Source organism: Lagopus leucura, unplaced genomic scaffold, assembly GCF_019238085.1.
Source record: "Lagopus leucura isolate 7727_CA_CO unplaced genomic scaffold, USGS_WTPT01 Super-Scaffold_100001, whole genome shotgun sequence".
Taxonomy (NCBI): Eukaryota; Metazoa; Chordata; class Aves; order Galliformes; family Phasianidae; genus Lagopus; species Lagopus leucura.
Window position 1 is genome coordinate 12,924,506 of NW_024962262.1, and position 22,093 is coordinate 12,946,598.

The 22,093-nt window shown below is 44.0% G+C and overlaps 1 protein-coding gene across 4 annotated transcripts in view; it reads left to right on the top strand.

Moving 5' to 3' along the window:
• Positions 1-1,328: 1,328 nt before the first annotated feature.
• Positions 1,329-22,093, top strand: part of LCP1 (lymphocyte cytosolic protein 1) — a 44,981-nt gene continuing 24,216 nt past the window's right edge. Inside the window, exons 1-2 of one of the 4 annotated variants that reach the window (XM_042868159.1) lie at positions 1,329-1,408; positions 1,844-1,983. The gene's annotated coding sequence lies outside the window, so the exon portion shown is untranslated. Of the gene's footprint in view, positions 1,409-1,843; positions 1,984-18,354; positions 18,552-22,093 lie in introns of those variants that run through there. The other 3 variants (XM_042868158.1, XM_042868160.1, XM_042868157.1) reach the window with 3 other exon arrangements.

The window sequence follows — 22,093 nt, forward strand, 5'->3', positions numbered from 1 at the left end:
AGACAAAGAACTTCCGACAGTGAGTGCAAGCAGTTGGCTCAGTGTGCAAACTCCACAGGAAACCCTGAAGTTTGAAGATAAGCAGGATGGATACGAAGGAAGGCAAGAGTCTGGATAGGGGTAGTGGAAGAAGTGCAGCACAAACAAGAAACCCTCGTGTTTCCAATAGGGTATCAGTGTTGTTCCTGCTAATAGAGACAGGAAGGATAAAAGCAAGCAAGATTACCACATGAGATTAAACTATTATAGTTATTGAGATTCTGGGTAAAAATCAAAGTGGGAACAGAAATAAGAAGTCGAAAGACTGAAGCCATCGTGACAGGGTTGTGGTCACAACTGTATGTCTAGCTTAGCTCCAGACACCAATAAGCTGAACCAGCAGGCTGCCAGTGCTGGAGAAGGTAAGAAGCAGATTAGTTGTGGAAATTCAGTGTGGCAGAGGAGCAAAGGAAGAAGGTCTCTGGGAGGAATCCTGCCACAGAGATTTTGGCAACAGGGCTGGAGAGCAAAGCCAAGGCAGGACAGAGAGAGGAGACAGCAAACATCACAGAGACTTCAGGTGTGGAACAGAAGAAACCTCAACGCAGCTGTGTCCTGTTCAAACATGGCCAAATAGCAGGAACACTTTAGGGTGGTCCACCTGATTCTGTCAAGGCTCCAGACCCTGACATGGACACCTAAGGCACCGCTCCTCAGCTTCACAGCTCTGACACTACCACACGCACCAGCCAGAACCACTGGGGGTTTCAAACTAAAAGAGAGAAGATTTAGATATTGGATATAAGGAAGAAATATTTTACAATCAGGGCAGTGAGGCAGTGGCACAGGGCTCCCGGAGAGGTGGTGGATGCCCCATCCCTGGAGACATTGAAGGCCAGGCTGGAGGGTCTCTGAGCACCTGATGGAGCAGTGGGTGTCCCTGTTCATTGCAGGGGAGTTGGACTGGATGAACTTTAAGGGTCTACAGCTGTCTGCTGCACGTGGGACCTGAGGTGCCCTCTTACCAAGCCTACTAGGAAACTCACCCTACATCTGCCTCGCTTGGAGCAGCATCCCTCACCCTGCTGAACGGCACAGAGCAGCAGGAGAGCCCAACTCCCTTCCTCCCCCCACCCGGACCGCAAACCCCCGTCTCCCCTCGCACCGCTCCCACCAACCGCCTCCTCAGCCAGCAGAGCCGGGGGGCGTGGCCACATTGGCTTGGGGGCGTGGTCACGCGAAAGGGGCGTGGCCACGGTAATATGAGGCCGTGGTCACACTAATTTGGGGGCGTGGCCAAGCGGAGTGGGGCGGGGCCCACGTGTCGCGGCCGGGCGCGGAGCGGGTGGCAGCAGGCGGCGGGGTTGCGGCATCTCGCCCGCCCCGCGCCGGGTACCGGCACCGCCTGTTGCAACGCGCCTCCTCGCTGGTAATTATCCTCGCGCCGCTGGTTTCTTTTGATTTATTATCATAATTAAAAGCGATATTTCCCACGAGGGGGGGGGGAAGCAATAAAAAAGCGACCCGCGGCCGCTTATGCAGGTAGGAGCCGCTGCCGGATCCGTGCGGCTCGGTGCGGGGTTAGCCGAGGGCGTGCGGGGACCGAGACCGGGCGGCAGGGCTGGGGGCTCAGCCCCGGTGTGAGAGCGGTGTGCGGTGACGGTGCGCTACGGGCGACCGGACCTGGTGGAAGAGTTAGCAGTGAGGGACACGGAGGTGCGGGCTGAGGGCAAACGCTGCTGGTAGCTCGGTTGGATGGGAGTGGGTATGGGAAGTGATGATACACTCTTGTGCCATCCTTCTGTGTCCCAAACTGCCTCAGCGATACTTTGAAATCTCAGCGTTTGTTCCTTTTTATCCACAGAGTCCCCCAAAAGACAACTCCTTTATAAACAGTGCTTGTTTGGAGAATATCTGAAGGTCGTTTCTTTGACTCGCTCTGGAAGTGGAGAGAAGCTGTTTGCATGTTGCAGATGACTCTGCTGTTTGTCCCCTGCCTGCAAGGTTATAACGCTTTCTCCCCAGAGTGGCAGCAATCGATGTCCCTCCCTGCACTCCCTCTGCTTCTGCTCCTCCCTTGGGCGTGGGTAAAGGTCAGTGAGGGGTGTAGGATGAGGGAAAAATTCAGATCTCCTTCTACAAATGAAACCATGTAAATGAAATCAAAGGTATGGCCGCATCCCGCATAGCAGACGCCAGCGGGGAATTATTTATGTGAGGCACTGAGGCATTTACATTCATTTTATGTAATCATCACTCAAGGATCAATACTGTGCCCCAGTGATTCATTTGATCGTTTGTTCCCATGCTAAGCATTGCAAGATTAAAAACAGGGCGTCACAGCTCAGAGATACGTCTGACATCCGCACTGTCAGCTCTCCCATGTTGGGCTATGAGCTGATTGGGGCAGGACCCGCCATGTCACCATCTCTGCACAGCTTTGACATTGATGTCCCCATGGAGGTTTGGCTACTAGGGACTATGGGTGACTGGTGGGAACCCCCTGTAGGTCCATCCTGGTGCTTTGCGAGAGGTGGGATGGGGTGACTGATGGCACCTTGGGGTCAAGTAGGACCAGAGCAGGCACCTGGGACTGGGAATCCATGAAAGTGATGCCCTTGAGGAAACCTAACAGCATAACAGAAGGAGGCTGGAGTCCTCCTACTGAAACCTTTTATTTGTGTTGTTGCTGTTGACAACATGGCACTGGGCTGTGGTCTTCCCTTTGTAGGATTTGGTGAGCAGCAGTAGGTGTAATTAAACAAACCTGTGCTAAAACGTGTACTTCCTCTACAGCTGAGTGCTGCCTTGAACAGGGTTTGTTGTTGGCTGAGCCCCACTGCACCAGGTGTTGTGGGAGTGAGCCAGTGGTGCAGGTGATGATGACAATGTGGCAGTGCAGCCTAGCAAGGCTCTGGCTGGATGGAGCCTTTTGGGTAGGTGCTGGTTGGTTGGATGTTCCACATGGATGGTTGGATGCTTCCACAGTGGTAATCACAGATAACCACCAGTTTTTTCTCTTGAACATAGGGTCCTTCATCGGAAGTTATATTATTTTCCTTCATATTGCAGAACCCACACTTCAGTTTTGTGGCTGGGTGAGATAAGTACCAATCAAGTACCAGTGTGGGTTACCAAAACAAAGTGATACAATCAGAGAAAATTCTAGACTAGCACGATGGAAGTCTGCCTACTGACCTTTAGTGTTGGAGCCATAAGGAACACAAATGGAAACTGACAAATTGGTAATAGCATTATGAGGCCGACAAGAGGGATGGTTTTCTGAATTGTTGGTGTAGTGTGCGTAGGAAATATTTCCTGCTTTTCTCTTTGTATTTTGCTTTTCACAAACTCTCCCTGGGCTTCCTGTGAACAGACGCCCATCCCAGCCACCTCTGGTGTGCTACAGATTTGGTCTTGCTTGGGGACCTGAGTATTAGGGAGCGGAAATACTGTCTATATAAATGTCTGCTATGTGTAAGCTTCCTTTTTTCCTTCCCCCTGTCTGTGATCTGGTGGCCCTTCATATTTGCCATGCTTGACAGAAGCCAAGAGTGTACGCTTGTGACTCAGAAGGTTGGCAGTATCCTGGCCTGCAACAACAGAGGGGCTGTCAGCAAAGACTGGGAGGTGATTGTCCCCCTCTGCTGTGCCCTTGTGAGGCCCCATCTGCAATAGTGTGTCCAGGCCTGGGGCCCCCAGTACAAGATGGATACAGAGCTGTTGGTGTGGGTCCAGAGGAGGGCACTGAGATGATCAGAGGGCTGGAGCACCTCTCCTATGAGGAAAGGTTGAAAAGTTGGGTTTGTTAAGCTTGGAGAAGAGAAGGCTCCAGGGAGACCTCATGGCAGTCTTCCAGTACTTAAAGGGAGCTTATAAGCAGGAGAGGGACTGAACTTTATACACAATCTGATAGTGATAGGACAAAGATTATGGTTTTAAACTGAGAGACGGGAGATTTAGATCAGATACTAGGGGAAATTTATTTTACTCGGGGGGCTGTGAGGCACTGGAACAGGCTGCCCAGAAAAGCTGTGGGTGCCCCATCCCTGAAGGCCAGGTTGGATGGGGTTCTAGGCAGCCTGAGCTGCTGGGTGGCACTGCCCATGGCAGGGGTTGGAACTGCATGGCCTTTAAAGTCTCTTCTGACCCAAACCATTCAGTGATTCTGTGATTTACAGTGTGTTCACTTCCTCCTCTCTTACTGTCACTTAATCAGTATTTTGAATAAACCATATTTACGTTTTAATCTACTTTAGCCATATTTAATGTGTTCTTATTGTCATTATCCTTACACTTTTTTTTTTCTTTCTTTTTTTGGTGTTTTTATTCTGCATCTCTACTTAATGTATTTCCTGAACTAACGTTTTCCAAGCTCAAATTTATTTGTTTGTTCATTTTCATCACTGAACTTTTAGTATTTGTCTTCTTCCCTGTTGTGATATATTAGCATTAGTAGACTGTTTCTAGATTGTGAATGCACACCTTTGACAACTATGGTTTCAGGAAGCCATGGAAGTAGTTTCATAAGGTTTTCTTCTGCAAACAAAACTTCAGAATAAGGAATAAGCATTTCATTTCATCTTTACAAGCCATTAACCTGCAGCATGTTGATCATTTGCCCAGAGAGGTTGTGGATGCCCCATCCCTGGAGGCAACCAAGGGAAGGCTGGATGTGGCTCTGGGCAGCCTGATCTGGTTGTTGGTGACACCGCACACAGCAAGGAGGTTGAAACTAGATGATCATTGTGGTCCTTTTCAACCCAGGCCATTCTATGATTCTATGATTTTGGGTGATACCACATGGAGCCAGGAGTTGGACTTGATCACTGTGTGGGTCCCTTCCAACTCAGGATATTCTGTGATTCTATGATTTTGGCTGGGAACAGTCATACATATGAGCTAAGAAAGCATGCATGTTTTTACATCAGAGAAGCCTCCTTCATTGAAGCATTTCATTTTCACATCATCCACTGAGCAGATGTGGGTAGATGACTCCTGAGGTCCCTTTTTATCAAGATGTCTGCAGACTTTTCTTCTCAGCCTGTTTATACTTGGTACTCTAGGATGGAAGGGTATGGTTAAAACTTGTATCATTGTCTTTGGGACAGCAGAATGGCAGCACATACCTTCCACATTACACTGATGTCAATGAATCCATAAATTTTTTGAAAAAAGGTCACTATGATTTCTGGAATTGACTTTCCCAAATACAAAGCATGGTAAAACTGCAGTCAAAAGATAATTGTTTCAAAGACTTCAGTATTTTACAAAATAGCTTTGTTCCTGTAAACAGAAATAGCTGTATTTCCTATCAGAGGATTTTCTTCGCTCAGTACAGTTCCTGTCATCTTCCTGTTATGTTGCTTAATCTGGAAATAAAGCACACTTCTAAACTTCTCTAAATGTATAATTTATTCTTTTTTTTTTTAAACAAACATTGCCATGTTAGAATGGAATTGCTATCCCTGCCAATGGCAATATACATATATATATATGGGGAAAAGTTCTATTTATTGCATCCGCTGATAAAAGGCAGCCAGTGTGCTGTGGAACTGAGTGATATTATTTTGTACTGAGGAAAGCGTGTAGCTGAAAAAGTGCAAGAGCTGCTGTTTTTTGTTTTGTTTTGTTGGTTTTTTTCATAGTCTTATGCACAGATCACGTTAAATAGCAAAGATGCAAAAAAGCAGCAAGTATCTTCTGTTATGGAGAAGTTTCAAGTTGAATCATCGAAGACACGTATCTAAGATTAGGTACTTCTTTGTTTCAGGATTATGAGAAGCTACATGAGAACATTCTCCAACATTTTTTATAAACAGAAGTTTCTGGATGACTGGAAAGTTGTCAATATAGTTTTTCTTCTGTTGCTTATGGGAAGAAATTGAAAGATGAGGTTTCAGTGGATCTTCTAGGCAAACGCTTCTTAGCATTTACAAGAAAATAAATCATTTAAGCCATATGTTGAAATGTCAATTCAAGCTTTATAGCCTTTTTGAAAATTTGAAAGCATCTGTGCTCCTAAGTGTCAGTAAAATTTTACAGCATTTATGCCTGGTTGTATACCATCGTGACTTGCTGATGTGCTGTAAGGAGGAATATTAAGTACAGATTGTGGTATTTTACTCATGCAATACAAATGCTTGAAAATTTAACTGGTGCTTATTGGTTAAGTTTGGCAAACTATTGTTGATTCTTCCCTGCCACATCTATTTGCTTTTTTTATGACCTTATTTTTTTCACTTGTGTATGTGGGGTCAGAGTTTTCAAAACAAATTGTGGCTTTCAGAGTACCCAATTTAAGACAGGGAAGTAAAAACAGAGAAGTCTCTGGAAAATGCTGATCAGTTGCTGTCAGTAAGCTGTACTCTGTAAGGTCCCAGAGAACAAAATGCATTAGGCCTTCTGAAAGGTTCTTCTCATAAGTCTTCCATATCCCAACATCAGCATTTGTGATTTTTCACTCAGGATTAAAGCAAATAGCAAAAATTACACAAGGTGCTTGAATGAAGTTTTGGGGGTACAGGAAGGTCATTTGCGTGTTTGTGACTTAATCTGCTTAGCTTTAATGAACAAAGCTAATCAGAGCTGCGATTAAAACAAGGAGTGTGAGCAATAGGTTGCAATCTCAAAACACACATTTTTACTGATGAATAAAATGAAGTAGTTCAAGTGTTCCTTTAAAAAAAACCTTTGTTTCTCTTAGCAGTTCTGCATTAAGAAACACCCAACTTGCCATTTCTGGGTGTGCTCTCCCAGTGGCTTGGGCTCTGCTCAATAGAAGAGCAGATACTTTCTGGTAACACCTATGCAGCTACTCCTAGGACTAAAATGCTGCTGTGTGGACTGTTATCTACCAGTTTGAGTGAATGTAGGCAAAACCACTGATTGCATTTCCCTTGCTAAATGTCTGAAATTAGTGGAAAACATCCTCCTCACTGGTAGACCCAACGCCAAATGCCTAACAAGTGGGCTGGTTGGGTTAGTCTAGCATAACAGTGCGGTGCTCTTCCTTTTTACCTGATGGGAGACCTTAGGTGCCATCAGGTGATGAGCCTGGGGCATCTCCTGCCTGTAAGCATGTGCAGTAGTTGGACCTCTTGGGTGGTGCAAGGAGATATCAGGGCAGAGGAGTTAACACTGTGCTACTCCCTTCCTGATGAAGTAGGGTTGTCATCCTCTGTGGGTCTCCTGTTCTCATCAAACATTGTTCTTTAGTAATAGCACCAACCGTAAAGTCTTTAAAAATAAACTGCCTTCAGATATATATGTTACTGAGATACCTGATATTTGCAAAAGTTGCTGGCTTTTACATCATACTGAAGGTATCAATATACACAAGATGTTTGGGACAAATATTTAAAAGTACTGCAAAGGGAAAATAGCGTTCTGCACATTTTACAATGGCAACCATTTTACAGGATGGGGCAGTGCTGCTTTGTTATTTTTATGTTACAAATAAAGTTCTTTTATCTTCTGCTTGCTTCAGACAAATTGCTGTGTCAAAAAGAGGTAGCTGGCAGAAAATGAGAAAGGGTTATAGTCAGAGAGAGAAAATGTTCATACTAAGGATTCTTTCAACTTGCCTTCAATCTCCTGTAAATAAGTGGATAACTGACACATTTTTCATCTGATTTCTAGTACCAGAAGGAATCAAAATATTTTAAGGGCTACCATCTCCTGCCTTCTTTTCATTTCATTTGTCACTAGTGATACTACATACATTCAATTTTCAAGCCAACTTAAAAACACCCTTCCAATGAGGACTGTCATTTCTCACTGATTTTCAGATAACCTTCCTGTCTAGCCTTGCTGAACAGCTTTGCGTTTGCCTTTGTGTGTAGTTCCCATTTGCATCCCAGTACCCAGGCTTCATCAACATCTACTTTCATAATTACACATCCCACACAGACAGGTGGAAAGTTTTGGGCAAGCAAAATTTTGGGAGAGGATGGGATGGGAGAGTCTGGTGGCTAAACTGCTGTTTCACACCATGAGACATCACTCTTGCAGATACATACATATATTGTATGTATATGATACTTATATTTTTATGCACTAGATTAAAATGCATTAGTCAGCTACAGCTAGGTTGCTACCAGCATTTGAAGTAGTTTGTGTAAGGTGGGACTTGAAGACTCCCACATTAGCGTAGGTGTACATAACAAATGTAGTGGGGGTGTTTCCACGAAATGATGGGCAGAAGAGTGCAGCCTTTCCTTAAGAGCTCACTAATTCTGCAAGTTGCTTGAAAGACCTGTCGGAAGGGTGGCCTTCAGAAAGAGCTGGGGCTTTTGGCTGCAAATACCTGCACGCTGAGAAGGGAGGCTGCAAAGATTTGTAAGGAGGTTGCAGAACAGCTGGCACACAGGATCTTAGTATATATACAGTAATTTACCTCCCTTTCATTCATGAGTCAGCATCATTGCAGGGACATACCCTTGGGCATAGAGTAGCTGGAGAACTGTGGTTCACGTGTCAGTTGTCCTCGTGGTGCCTCATTTGTGCAGCCACTGCCAGAAATGCACCTACAAAGGTGTCATAGGATCATAGAATATCCTGGGTTGAAAAGGAACACAGCGATCATCTCGTTTCAACCCCCCTGCTGTGTGCAGGGTTGCCAACCACCAGGCTGCCTGGAACCACATCCAGCCTGGCCTTGAATGCCCCCAGGGATGGGGCACCCACAACCTCCTTGGGCAACCCGTTCCAGGAAAGATGCTCAGAGTGCTCACATCTTGCTGGCATGTGGATGTGCACTTACTTTTAAAATGAAAGATAGCAGCTCTTCAGGAAATGGATATTACAACCTGCAGCCGAAACTATTGAGGAACTGTAAACAGGCTGACAGGCTAAATCTAGCCTTTGCATAGGGGGCAAGCTTCTTGTTCTAACACAATTTGCAAGTCAGAGATAGCCTCCAGCATGTGGATGAGGATGTTATTACTGTGTTGGTGTGCTGAATGGGAGCACAGCAGGTCTTACTTCTCTGTGAAATTTGTTCCCTTGAAGTGATTCTCCCAGTCTGCTATGCGCTGGTGGCCTCACCTTGAGCACAGTTTTGGATGCCACAAGGCAAGAAAGACATAAAGCTACTAGAAAGCATCCAAAGGGGAGCTACAAAGATGGTAAAGGATCTAGAGGGGAAGACATATGAGGAATGGCTGAGGTCCCTTGGTGTGTTTAGCCCGGAGCAGAGGAGCTGAGGGGAGGCCTGATGGCAGCTGCAATTCCTCACAGGAGCAGAGGGGCAGCGCTGAGCTCTGCTCTCTGGTGACCAGAAGAATTCAATAACATGGTCTGAATTTGGGGTAGTTCTGTGTGGAATCAGGAGTTGGACTCAGTGATTCTGGTTGGTCTCATGCTCTTATCTGCATGTCCTTCAGTCTTGGCTAGCAAAGAGGGTTGAAGTAACAGAAGATGCTTATTCTTTCTTCTTTCCTCCGCTCTTTGTAGTTCACTGATGATAGTAGCAAGCCATCCTTCTGTGAAGTGCTGTCTATTGGTTATACTTGGTTATGTTCCTCCTGTCTGGGACAATGCAAGCCCTTTAGGGAAGCTTTCTATGTTATCCTCTATCTTCGTTAATCATAGAATCATCCACAGAGTTGTTTGAGTTGGAAAGGATCCTTAAAGGTCAACTAGTCCAACTCTCCTGCAATGAACAGGGGCTCCTACACCTAGACCAGACTGCTCAAAACCACTGCAGCTTCACCTTGTATGCCTCCAGGGATAAGGCATCCACCACCTCTCTGGGTAACCTGCTCTAGTGCCTCATCATCCATACTGTAAAGAACGTCTTCCTTATATACAGTCTTAATTTCCACTCTTTTTGTTTGAAACCATTTCCCCTTGACCTGTAACAACAGACGCTGCTTAAAAGTCTGTCCCCTTCCTTCTCACCGCCCCCCTTTAGACACTGAAAAGCTGCTTTCAGGTCTCTCTGGAGTCTTCTCTACTCCAGACTGAACAGCCCCAGCTCTCTCATCCTGTCCTCATAGAGGAGGTGTTCCATCCCTTGGGTCATTTCTGTAGTCCTGTGGTTCTGTAGGAACCACAATGCCTGGTGGCTTCAGGAGCCGTCTTGCAAACCCACCCTAGTCACAAAGAAGACACAAACACATGTAGAGGGGCAAACCTGAATATCCAGGAGCATTCTGTAAGAAAAAATCCTTTCTGCATTACCCATTCCTGTATGCAAACTTGAGGTGTTGGGAAGATGGTTGACATGCTAGATGAGGGAAAGCTCCTTAAAGCACTCTCAAGGTTATGCCCAGCCATGCATGTTTCCCTAACATGTCTCACAGCATGGTTTCACATCATATCACACAGTCCTAGTGTTTGCAGAGGGCCTGGTGTCACCCTGATTCCCACTGTGCAGTGCTTATGCTTTCAAGCATTGTCTAGTGCTGGGATGCCAGACAGCCAGGTGTGTCCAGCTGCATTTCCTAAAGACAGTGGGAATTCCAGGCCAGCAGCTCACAACTCAGAATGTCTTGAGGCCATTTTTGTCCCTGGGTGGGTAATGTGCCTCTCCGTACCTAGTGCTTGCTCAGAACAATGTCCCAGCCTTTCTCCTTCCCACTGCTCTTCTAGACAGGTAGCTTTGAACAAGTATCTGCTTTCTAGTCACAAGCATGCAGGCAAAATAAAATCAACAAAAAGATGCTAAAATACACAAACTCTGTAGCCTGCTCTTAAATCTGTCTGAGCACCCCTTTGACATTTTCCCTAATCTTCCTTTTACTGTTGACATATTTAAAAAAACCTTCCTTGTTATCCTTTTCCTCCTTTGCAAGGTTTAGCTCCAAGAGGGCCCTAGTCTTTTTTTGTTGCATCCCTACAGGCCCTGAAAACATTCCTATATTCTTCCCAGGTGGCCAAGCCCTTTTTTCATGTTCATGGACCTTCTTTCATTTTAGTTTATCAATGAGTTCCTTACTCATCCACACAGGCTTCTTGCCATCTTTCCTTGATTTCTTACTTGATTAACAAGATGAAATAAATGCAAGGCAAAACTTGGTTTTGCTTATTTGAGATAAGCTAGAAGTGTAAAGGAACTGTAAATGTGTTTTCTGGGGTTTGAGCTGAAGCAGAACAGCCAAGAGCAGCTGTAATTGGTATTCGTGATTACTAGCTCACAAAGAGGTGCAGAAATGTCTCCTCCCTCTCAGGTGTTTTGCCTTCATATTTATCATAGAATCGTGGAATCATTACAGTTGGAAAAGACCACTAAGATCATTGAGTCCAACGTTCACCTACCACCAGTACTGTCCATTAAACCATGTCCTTTAGTGCCATGTCTACACATTTCTTTGAACATCTCCAGGGATGGTGACACCACCACCTCCCTCTTCCAATGCATCACCACACTTTCTGAGGAAGAAATTTTTCCTGATATCCAATCTGATTCTCCCCTGGTGCAACTTAAGGTCATTCCCTTTCATTCAGTCACTGTTACATAGGAGAAAATGCTGACCCCCATCTCACCACAACCTCCTTTCAGGCATGGTAGAGAGCGATAAGGTCTCCCCTGAACCTCTTCTCCAGAATCAATAATCCCAGTTCTCTCAGCTGCTCCCTATAAAACTCATGCTCCAGACCTCTCACAGGTCCATTGCCTTTCTCTAGACATGATCCAGAGTCTCAATGTCTTTCTTGCAGTGAGGGATCCAAAACTGAACACAGTACTTGAGGTGCAGCCTCACCAGAGCTGAGTACAGGCAGACAGTCATCTCTCTGCTCCTGCTGGCTGCACTGTTTCTGATACAAGCCAAGATGCTGTTGGCCTTCTTGGCCACCTGTGCACACCGCTGGCTCATGTTCAGCCAAGTACTGACCAGCACAGCCAAAGAAAGGAGTGGAGGGAATTTTCCAAAAACAGTGATGCACCAGGTACAAGTTTGTTGTATTCAACAATATTTTTGTCATCCTTCAACTTCAGCCTGGCAGTGACCTTCATCCTTCCCCCACAGAACGGTGCAGAGCTGGGAGCAGAGCCTGCTCTGAGCACAACTGCAATGAGAGTGGAAATGAAACCCCATGGGTCAGGCATTTGCTGTCCAGATTCTGTAGGCATTGAGTTGTTGGGGGTTTTTTTTTTGGTACATACTGGAGAAACTCAACAACTTCCTCCTGGGAAGGCAAACTTCCTCACCAGAGGGGGAACCAGTAACTGCACTCAGGGGTTTCTGAGGAGCAGTGTATGGCAGTTTCAGTGCAGAATTTGGGGCCAGTGACTCCAGGCTTGGAAAATGCGTGTGAGAAATGGGGCTTGTGAACCAAATGCTCAAAGAAATAGTAAGAAGAACATTGGCGTGGGAGCAAGTAAATAGGAACTGGTAGGGTAGGAATCAGAAGGAGTGAGGAGATGGCAGGAGGAAGAGAGAGAATGAAAAAAATACAGAAAGTGGGCAAAGGGAAAATGAGAGGATAAAGAGAAATATGTAAAACAAAAGAGGAAGAAATACAGCAGTGTGATTTTTAAAGAAGCTGAGCAGAATAAAATGAAAAACAAGCCAACAGCAAAGCAAACAGCTTATGAAGTTGAGTTTTCCAACACTGAAAAACACTTAAAATCAAAGTATAATGACAGAGTGTTCATGAAGGTATGTATGCAAGCATGCCTGCATGCACAAAGCATTTTGTTCTTTCGTGTAAGTGTTGCTGTGCAGCGAAAGTTGGTTTCCTTCTGATCCACAAACTAAATTATTCTTTTCTAAGACCCTTGGTAAAAAGCTGCTGGTGGAGAACTTGTTCTGGAGAGCAGATTCATCTGCAATTGTGTTTTTTCCCCCTGCCTTTGCAGGAGTTTGCAGCAGAAAATAGGTACTCAAATTCTGGCAGTGGAATTGCCTTCAGTCCCAGCACAGGAAAGGGAGGGAGTGCAGGAAAGCCCATTGTGCTGCAGTGCCAAAGCCACCAGGAGGTGACACTGAGACTAGAAGTCTAACAAATGAAGAAGGTCGCTTAACTGTGAGACAGCTTTTGTGTGATCCAGATGCTTAAAAATTCACGGCTTTTTTTCCTCCTAGCTTTGCGGACCAACTGTCACAGTAATCATAATTTAAACTAAAGCATTTGTTTTCCTTCTATTTCTTCATACTCTTTACTTCTACTAAGCCTCTGAGCCACTGAAATCCCATTTTCACTCTTTTCACCCAGTCATGAAGATGAAATATTTCCTGAAAGAGAAACACAACAGCTTGGAAACCAGCTGAGTTAGGGTCTAGTTGAAACTCTGCTTTTCAGAGTTGTGGAAAACAGAATCATGAGAGTCAGTACTGTTGCAATAGCATTTGAAAATGCCACTTGTGAGCCCATATCCTTCTGGAGCTGTGTTTATCAGCTCACAGGGTCACTGTTGGTCCCTGTGTAAGACATAGGGATCCAGCATTTTTCCATGACAGCCTGAGGAGCATTGGTTCTTTCCTTCCACTTCAAATCCACGACAGACTGCTGTCCTGAATGCTCTTTTTTGCGTTAATAATGGCCAGACTTTTCCGACCTGTTCTTTCTCCCACACCAAGTAAAGCCCAAGATTAGCTTATACACTGTTATTAATATTTCACTAGTACTCCCTATTGCAACAAATGGATAGTTCTGCTCAATAATTCATGGCTGGGTGTAGCCTATAAAATTTGTATTGGGGTGTACACTTTCATGTTACTTATTTATTATTGCTTTCATTTTACAGGAGTTTTTTTCTTTGCTATTTCATTTTTCACTCGCATAAATGCCTCTCGCTCAAAGTTCAGACTGCCTGTGGGAAATCAATCTTGTTCTTTGTGCCTTGTAAGTAAGGCTGCGCTCTTAGCACAAGTGCCTGGGGCTTGGCCATAAGTAAAACCTTCAGGCACAGATCTCGTACTTCAGTGTAGAAGATTTCTTTGGAGCAAACGATTTTGGGACTTTGGTACCAAGACTCACAGCCCAAATTCCACCCCTGGCTTCAGAGATATCTGCTCCCTCATGATTGATAACAGCATGGCTACTCTTCTGCCAACAGACAGTATTCTCTTCTAGGTCCCCAAATACATTCAGGGGAGTGCAATTCTTACTAGGTTGGTTGTACTCCCTCTTTAGGAGTGATCTTTTGCTTTGCTTTGTGGAAACAGTCTACCCAAAGCATCCAGTTTGGAAACTGGAAGCTGCACAAGCATGCAAAATCATCCTGGTCGCTCCTGTGGTCAGCTGTAGGGAAAAGAGTAAAATCTGGAGAGCTGCTGATTCTTGGTATAACCCACAAAAAATGCCCTTCTCCATATGAGATAACTTCTTTTTACATGTCTCCATCCCTACATGGGCCAGTGTACAAGCCTAGATGTTCCACACAGCATGGCACTGCTGTTTCTTGGATGTTACAACAGGGCACCAGGGATGTAGGTGGGTCCTGGCACGGAGGTGTTGGAGATCCCATATATCAGAGAAGGGAGTTGTGGAGGCACATTTTTCCATCTGGAGGTGAAGTGGCTTTGCCCTACTAATTCCTTGAACAAGTTTAGATTGTGAGATGCTGTTACTGCACCAACAGAGATTTTCTGGTATCACAATATACCCTCCCTTCCCTCCCCCCCCCTCCCCCCCCCCAAAAAAAAAAAAGACCCCTGAGATCCATATTGTGATAGGTTCAATGGATTCACCCATCATTACTTTGCATTCTCAGGACTTTTTCTGGCAGATGGAATACAGCATGAAAGGTATTATTTTCACATGTGACTACTACACAGTCTGTAGTATTTTCTCCAGAGATCACATGTGGCATTTCAGAGCAAGCTGCTAAAATGTGCAATCCCTAGCAGGGTATCTTGCCCCAACAAATGTTGCAGGTCAAATTGCTTATCCTCACCTAAGTGCATGCCATTGAAGTAATGACTCCAGCTTCACAAGGACGCATTTACTTTTCAAAAGCATTTGAGTTCTTAGGATCTGCTTTCATAAACAGTGCAGATGTGTCAGTGCTTTAATCACTAGTGGATGCAGGAAGTGTCACCGACTTTTAACAGGGACAAGAACAGGGTCACACTGAACAAAGCTGTGACTCAGACTGCACTGAAATGCAGTGGGAATTGGAACCGGGTCCTTTGTATTTTTACAAGAGTAAAATAATGCTTCTCTAAATGAGATCACTTATTAAATAATTTCCTTTAATTTTGATTTGCCCTATTTTTTTCACAGACAGGCTCTGCTAAAAGGGTTCGTTTAAAACTGTGCTGTCATTCAAACAAAGACATTTTGGAGGTCCATGGGAACCTCCCATTTACGTCTGTGAAGATCTGTGTGCCTATCCTCACTCTGCTGCCCACCACATGCTTTCCATCCTGTACATTTTACTGCATGGACAGCATGTACACAATCCATGACTGTATCAGCAAGGAAGAGGCAAGGAAAGTATTGCATTATGTGAGCATGTGATTTTACAAAGCATGACTTTTGGAGAATCTCATTCCATGAAGTAGAAGCAGCCTGGAAAAAGGCAAAGGTCTTGGGTTATGGCAGAAAAAGGCCACCACAGGAATATCCCTTCTTAATTCCCACCAGGAGAATCTTGCCTATGACAGACCCCGGCTCAATCGTCTGTTGGGGATGCTTGTTCTCACCAAGTGTGGCTGTTAATCAGCTGTATTTGCTTTTAAACAAGGGACAGCAATGGACATTTAACTCAGTGTTGCAACACATCCTATTGTGACATCAGTTTGTCTTGCTAACCGTAAGCATGCCTTATTACAAAATACAAGCTACTTATTCTGAAGAGTTATGATTAATAACTCTTCTAAAATCAATATTACAATGATTGCCCGCAGCATTCTGCCCTGTGTAAGAAATCACACGAGAGAGCCTCTTGTCATAGCCTGTCCTACAGTCATACCTTGTCCTCAGTGCCACAAATGAACATCACATGAGTATGAATTAACCACTTGCAGGCTGGAGTTGATCGCTGCATCCTACCAGCTAAACGTAATTCAGTGCTGCCCACTGAAATTGTTATTTGTCTGATGGCTCACAGTGCAGAATTTAAATAGAGTATTGTGCCAGGACTTCAGCTGGACTTGTGTGCAAAGAATATTTAATGATGCTTGGCGAGACAGCATTATTGGGAGTACACAGAGACACTCCAGCAGGCCTTGAAATAAGGCAGAAAATTGGAAAAGGATTCATGGTCCACATGACAAGTGCCTCAAAATCTTTATTTTGTACTTCTTTTTAAATCCTTTCCCCACTGAACTTGCATTTCTGAGCATTGTTTTAAAGCAGGTGGTGCATATTGGGTCACACACTGGAATTAATCAGTGCTGCGCACTGAGCACACAGAACTGAGTGCATTCTAAGAGTAATATAAACTTGCACACATTTGAGTGGAAAATCTAAGTTTCTCACCTACCTTCTATACAAGCTGTAACAACCCAAGAGGATGTTGCAAGCATCTCTGATAAGGAAACACCTACCTCTGGTTTTCCTGTGCAAGAAAGACGTTACTTTTAAAGCATGCAGTATAATATCAAATAATGGTATTTGGTGCCCTCTTCCTTGTGCCAGAAAAGGTGTTGCAACATTCTCTGTGTAGAACAGCAGAAATAAGTAAGGAGTTTTAAAAAGCCTATAAGGAGAAAGTTGGGACAAACGTTTACCAGATTGGTGTTAAACATCCTAGAAAACAGAGAAAGAGGAGCTGTGGCACAGTCTGTCAAGTGATGAACTGCAACAGGAGATGCAGGGTAGGAGCACCTCTTTGTCTAATAACAAGAAGCCAAACTGGCCTTGTATTAAATGGAAAGCCATTTTAAAACACCATTCCCAGTCTTCATAGTTACATCGTGGAAATCCTTCCCACATTGAGTGTAAGGATTTGTTGTTCAAGTTATAACAGAAGTGTTCAGGGACAGAAGAAAGTATGGAAAATCTACAAATGATTTCTGCACAGAATCACTATGTGAATATCAAAATGATAATTGTGTATTTTTCTAATGGAAAGAAATTTTCTATTATCAAAAATACCTTCAATATGTTTCAGTGTAATTCTGAATACAGTAAATCTATGTATGCTTCAAGGATGGTATCATAAATATGGGGATTTTGTTCATAAGAATGTTTTCCTGAAGTCCTCTACATTAGCATGTAGCTGATGGTCCAGCTGGTCTGGTGAATCCTGAATATATATATGTATTTTTAATCTGCTCAATTTGGTTTGTTTTTGAGCTGTGTATTTTTAAAGGCAAAAGTCGAAACAGAAGTTATAAAAAAAGGTGAAGGATCATTCTTCAGCCTGTGGAAAGTGGTGGGAATTTTTCTGTTAACGTTGAACACTTCTTAAAATCCCCACGGGGCCAATGAATCACTTTTATCTTTTGATGTTATATTTTCAGTTCTCTTAAGGTTTCTGCAGCGCTGCGTCATCAGCGTTGAAAGACAACTTCTGTTCACACCCATATTCAACACTTTTGTGTTTGACCTTCAGTGTACCCGGGAAATGTGTCCTTGAAGTCAGTGCCAGTTGTGAGCTCAGTCAGTGTCCTGTGTGAGGCCCTCCAGCACAAGATCTCTAGACACCAGGATCACCAAGGGCTGCAGCACGTGAAGTGAGGAGAGGTGGAGAAGTTCAAGGAGGAAGCTGAGAGACACTTTCTTGTACCTACCTAATTAGAGCTCACAGAGAAGTTTGAAACAGACTTTATTTTAGAAGTGTACCATTTTATTTAGAAGTGTAAAAGGCAACAGGTTGCAACAAGGGAAATTCCAGCTGCATGCAAAGAAAAAATTATTCACAGCAAGTGCAGTCAGATGTTGGTAGAAGTTGCCCAGAGGTATTGAGGAGTCTCCATCCTTGGAGACGTTGCCGTAGAATCATTGAATCACCAAGTTTGGAAAAGACCTCCAAGATCATCTCCAGTCCAGCCATCCACCTACCAGTGTTTCCCCACTAAACCACTGTTCCTTAGTACAACATCTAAATGCTTCTTGAACATCTCCAGGGACGGTGACTCAACCACCTCCTTGAGCAGCCTGTTCCAGGGCATCACCACTCTTTCGGAGAAGAAATTTTTCCTAACATCCAACGTGAATCTCCCCTGGCACAATTTGTAGTCATTCCCTCTGGTCCTATTGCTAGTTGCTTCACAGCCAGTGCTGCTTTGATTGTAGGCGGTAAGACTGCAGATACTGAAGCTAAAACGTGTCTGATTTTATTGTGAAGGAGAGAAGGTGTAGAACTGTGTGTGTGCATGCATGCAGTCAGTGAAAGAGAACGAAACAGAAGAGAGGTAAAAGAAATTATGAGGAGGTGAGGAAGACCAAAGAGTGCTAAATGTCCTTATAAAGACAAAATCATCTGTTTCATCTGTGACGTTTTTTTACCAGCCACTTCCCCCATGGGGTTCAGTCCTGGGCTTGCAGTCTTGGGCTCAAGTTGCTCTGCAGATTTTCTAAGCGTGCAACAACCGGTTTCAGCATCTACTTTGCAGTTTACCATCCCACAATAAGTTTTATTTTTTTTTAAGGACTCCTTCACTTTCTATTGGACTTAAGCTGACGAGCACTTGCTCCACTGGTTGGGATCCACAGCGTGAGCCTGGGAGGTAAGAGCACAGCACCTGCTGTTTTTCAGCAAGCTGTCCTCACTGTGTGTGCAAGCAGTTGAACTGAACAGGAAATTGTGGTTGCCGTGAAGGAGTTTGAGTTTGCTTTGAATACGAAGCATTTTCCAGTTGTCTTGTGCAGAGCCTTCTTAAGGATCTTCAGAATATTGGGTGGGTGTAGTTGAGTAGTGTTTGAGTGGGGTGGTTGTTTTTGAATGTAATTTGGTAGGATTACTTGGCAGGATTGGAAGAAGTGAGCTGTTAGTGGATCCCAAAAAAAGGGAAAATTCTAATTCCAGTGGTAAAAAATAGCTGTTCATAAACCTGGTGTATTTCAGCTGATTTTATTTACACTGTACTCTGCTGCCTGTGAGGACATTCATTGTAGGCTGCTACAAATGTAATTTTGCTCTCCAGAAAATAAATCAAACTGATGAATTCAGATCCTGATTGCAATAGGGATTTCTGCTTTATAAAAAACAAAACACGGTAATATGGATTGATCCTGACATTGCATCTTCCATGTAATATCTTGATTTTTAAAGTTGGTCAGACTTACCTGTGGCTTCTTTGGGATTTCGGTTTGAGCTGTAGATGAATTTTGGCTTGCAAATATCTACTGAGAACAGGAACATTTGGGCTTATATTTTGCTCTATAAGAGCTGTAGACGTATGTTCTTGTCTTATACTGGTTCCTCAGTGTGTAAATTTGATCTGAACACAGTAAACTGACCCATAAGCCTGGGAGCAGCTTGACTTTTCAAACAAACAGAACCTTGGGTATTTTTTTGTTAGTCTAGACAGTTCTATTGGTTGAGTAACCCCTCACTGCTGCGGATACCAAGTGAAGATTACCTTCAGTAAATGGCAGATGAGATAGTACGACCAGAGATGTGGAGGGTGCTCAGCAGATGGCTGTTGGATTGCCTTGATAGAAACAGATCACGCCCTGAAACCTCTTGTTCAGAAAAGCTCCATCATGAATCAGTTCTCCCTCCCAAGATGGCACCGGAAAAGCTGCGGGGGCCTGAGGTTGTGGCTCTCCTGGGCAGACAGGAGGGGGGAAAATCCCCTCCATGGTGGGAAACTCCACCAAGATATGAATGCTAGAGCCAGGAGAGACTGGGAAGTACCTGCCTGCCTGCTGGTAGCTGCAGTGGGGATTTCTGCTTCTGTCCTGACTGTGGAGTCCAGCTTTATTTAAGTAAGGAATATGCGCGCACGATACATCAGAAAAAGGAGCAGGGGTTGAATTATGCTGTGGTTTTAAAATCTGTTTCCTCAGTTGAATCTAGTGTAGGCTTGGACTGAATGCTGTTATAGTTATAAATGGTCATAAAATCATAGAATGGCCTGAATTGAAAAGGACCACAGTGATCATCCAGTTTCAATCCCCTGCTATGTGCAGGGTCACCAGCCACCAGACCAGGCTGCCCAGAGCCACATCCAGCCTGGCCTTGAATGCATCCAGGAACGGGGCACGATGAGGTCCTCTATACAGCTTGTGATATTGAAACAATTCTAGTCATGTTTGTGCTTCGTCCCTGCTCACAAAGTCTACTATCCGTGCCATCGCATTGTATTATGTCACCATTTTTTTTCATCCTACTACCTTCTGATTACAGTTATGAGCAGCCTAAAACTCAGCTGTGTAGCATGAAGCAGAGCTGACTTTATAGAGCTCCTATAGTAAAAATGATCTTTTTTTTGTTTTGTTTTAAAGTATGAATGAACTTCAGAAAGAGAGCAATGTGAAGGAGATGAGGTCAAGAAAGTACAGTACATTCAGAAATGTAGCTGATTTTCATACTCTAATCCCTTTATGCAAAGCAGCAGACTCCAGTGAAGTGCTGATGCAAAATGTAAAATAGTAATCAAAATGAAAAATGTGTATGAAGAAAACTTGAAATGCATCCAGCATCCTCAACCCAGCTGTGCTGTAGGATGCATGGGTTGCTCTGTGTATCTTTTCAATCATCAAAGGGGAAAGCTGCAGAACAGAGAATAAAGCACGTGGGGGATTGCAATGGTTGAGCTCAGACTGTTTGGAAATTGCTTGCTGTGATAGGTTACTGGGAAGTGGTAATTATTGATAAGTGGGGCTTCCAGTGCAGAAGCAGAGCCCGTGGGGAGGAATAGGTGAGATGAGTGGATGGTGTTCGGGGCTCAGGGAGCACAATATAAAGTGAAGGGGAGATTCAGGTTGAATCCAACCTGTAGGAAAGTAGGACTGTAGGAAAAATTTCTTCTCTGAAAGAGTGGTGAAGCACTGGCACAAGCTTGTGGAGTCACCATCCCCAGAGGTGTTCAGGAGCTGTGTGGATGTTGCACTGAGGACAGTATTGGTGGTATGTAGACAGTTGGACTAGATGGTCTTAGTAATCTTTCAAACCTTAAAGATTCTGTGATTCTAAGACAAGATATTTTTCAGAGCAAAAGGACACAAGAGGAGTCTGCCTCCATCTGCTCCACTTGTTGATGCACTTGCCGTGTGCAAGCTCAGTAAATCTAGGTGGAATCACCTAAAAATATATATCCATTTACTTTTTATGATGGGAACATGTTTGTAACATTTTCCTTGCACAGAGGAACTGCTTTCCTGCCAGTGAGCTGGAAATATCATCTGTGGTCTCTTTGTCTTGTGTCAGACACAGCTCTTGCAGGACATCTGGAACTGAGTCAGGACTTTGTGACCAGGCCTTCTGCCATGGGTTTGTGATATGAGTACATCACAGGAAGAGGAAGAGAGGCTTATAACTGTCTGCTCCAGGTTTTGTGCCTTGTCTGACACCCTGTTCATGGTGGGGAAGGCATAGGGCAACTCCTTGTACCTGGAGATGCTTCGCCATAGTGAGTGAAGATGAGGCCAGGGGGATCAGGGCTTTCCATTCCAAATAAGAAATCTGCTGAAAGATTGAAACTGTTTCTCAGCATGGCTTGGGTTAAAAACAGCTTTGGCAAAAAATAAAAAAGGGGAAGGAAAGAAATCACACAAAGCTTTCAGGAGTCAAAATGTTCCAATTGTTATGGATTTTATTTTTATTTGTGATATAGCTAGACTGTGTTCCTAAAGGGACAGGAAAGACAAGTGACTCAACAAAAAATGTAAAATCTACTAGATCAACATTTTTCTTTTTTAAGAAAAAATCTGCAGGCTCTGATGTAAAAAGCAATATACACATATATTGCATCTCCTTGATGTGAAACAAGAGGACAGTATTTATGGATTCACAGCTCAGTGTCCTCATGCCTTGATTTCCGTGAAGAACGAGCATTTTCTACTGCTGGATGACATATTGGAAAGAATTCTGTGTTCCTCTACAAGCTCTGTGGATTTTTCCTTTCTAAGGCCTGTTGATTCATACCTGATTTAGGATTCAGGCACTTTATAAAACAGAACAGTAAGAAAATAATTCATGGAGCATCACCAAGTTGCTTTCTAAACACTGATGAATGTTTTTTATCTGTGCTTCTTCAAATTCTACTTAAAATAAAACATTTAAAGCTCAACAATCCCAGCACCTGTATAGTCAGTGAGATTT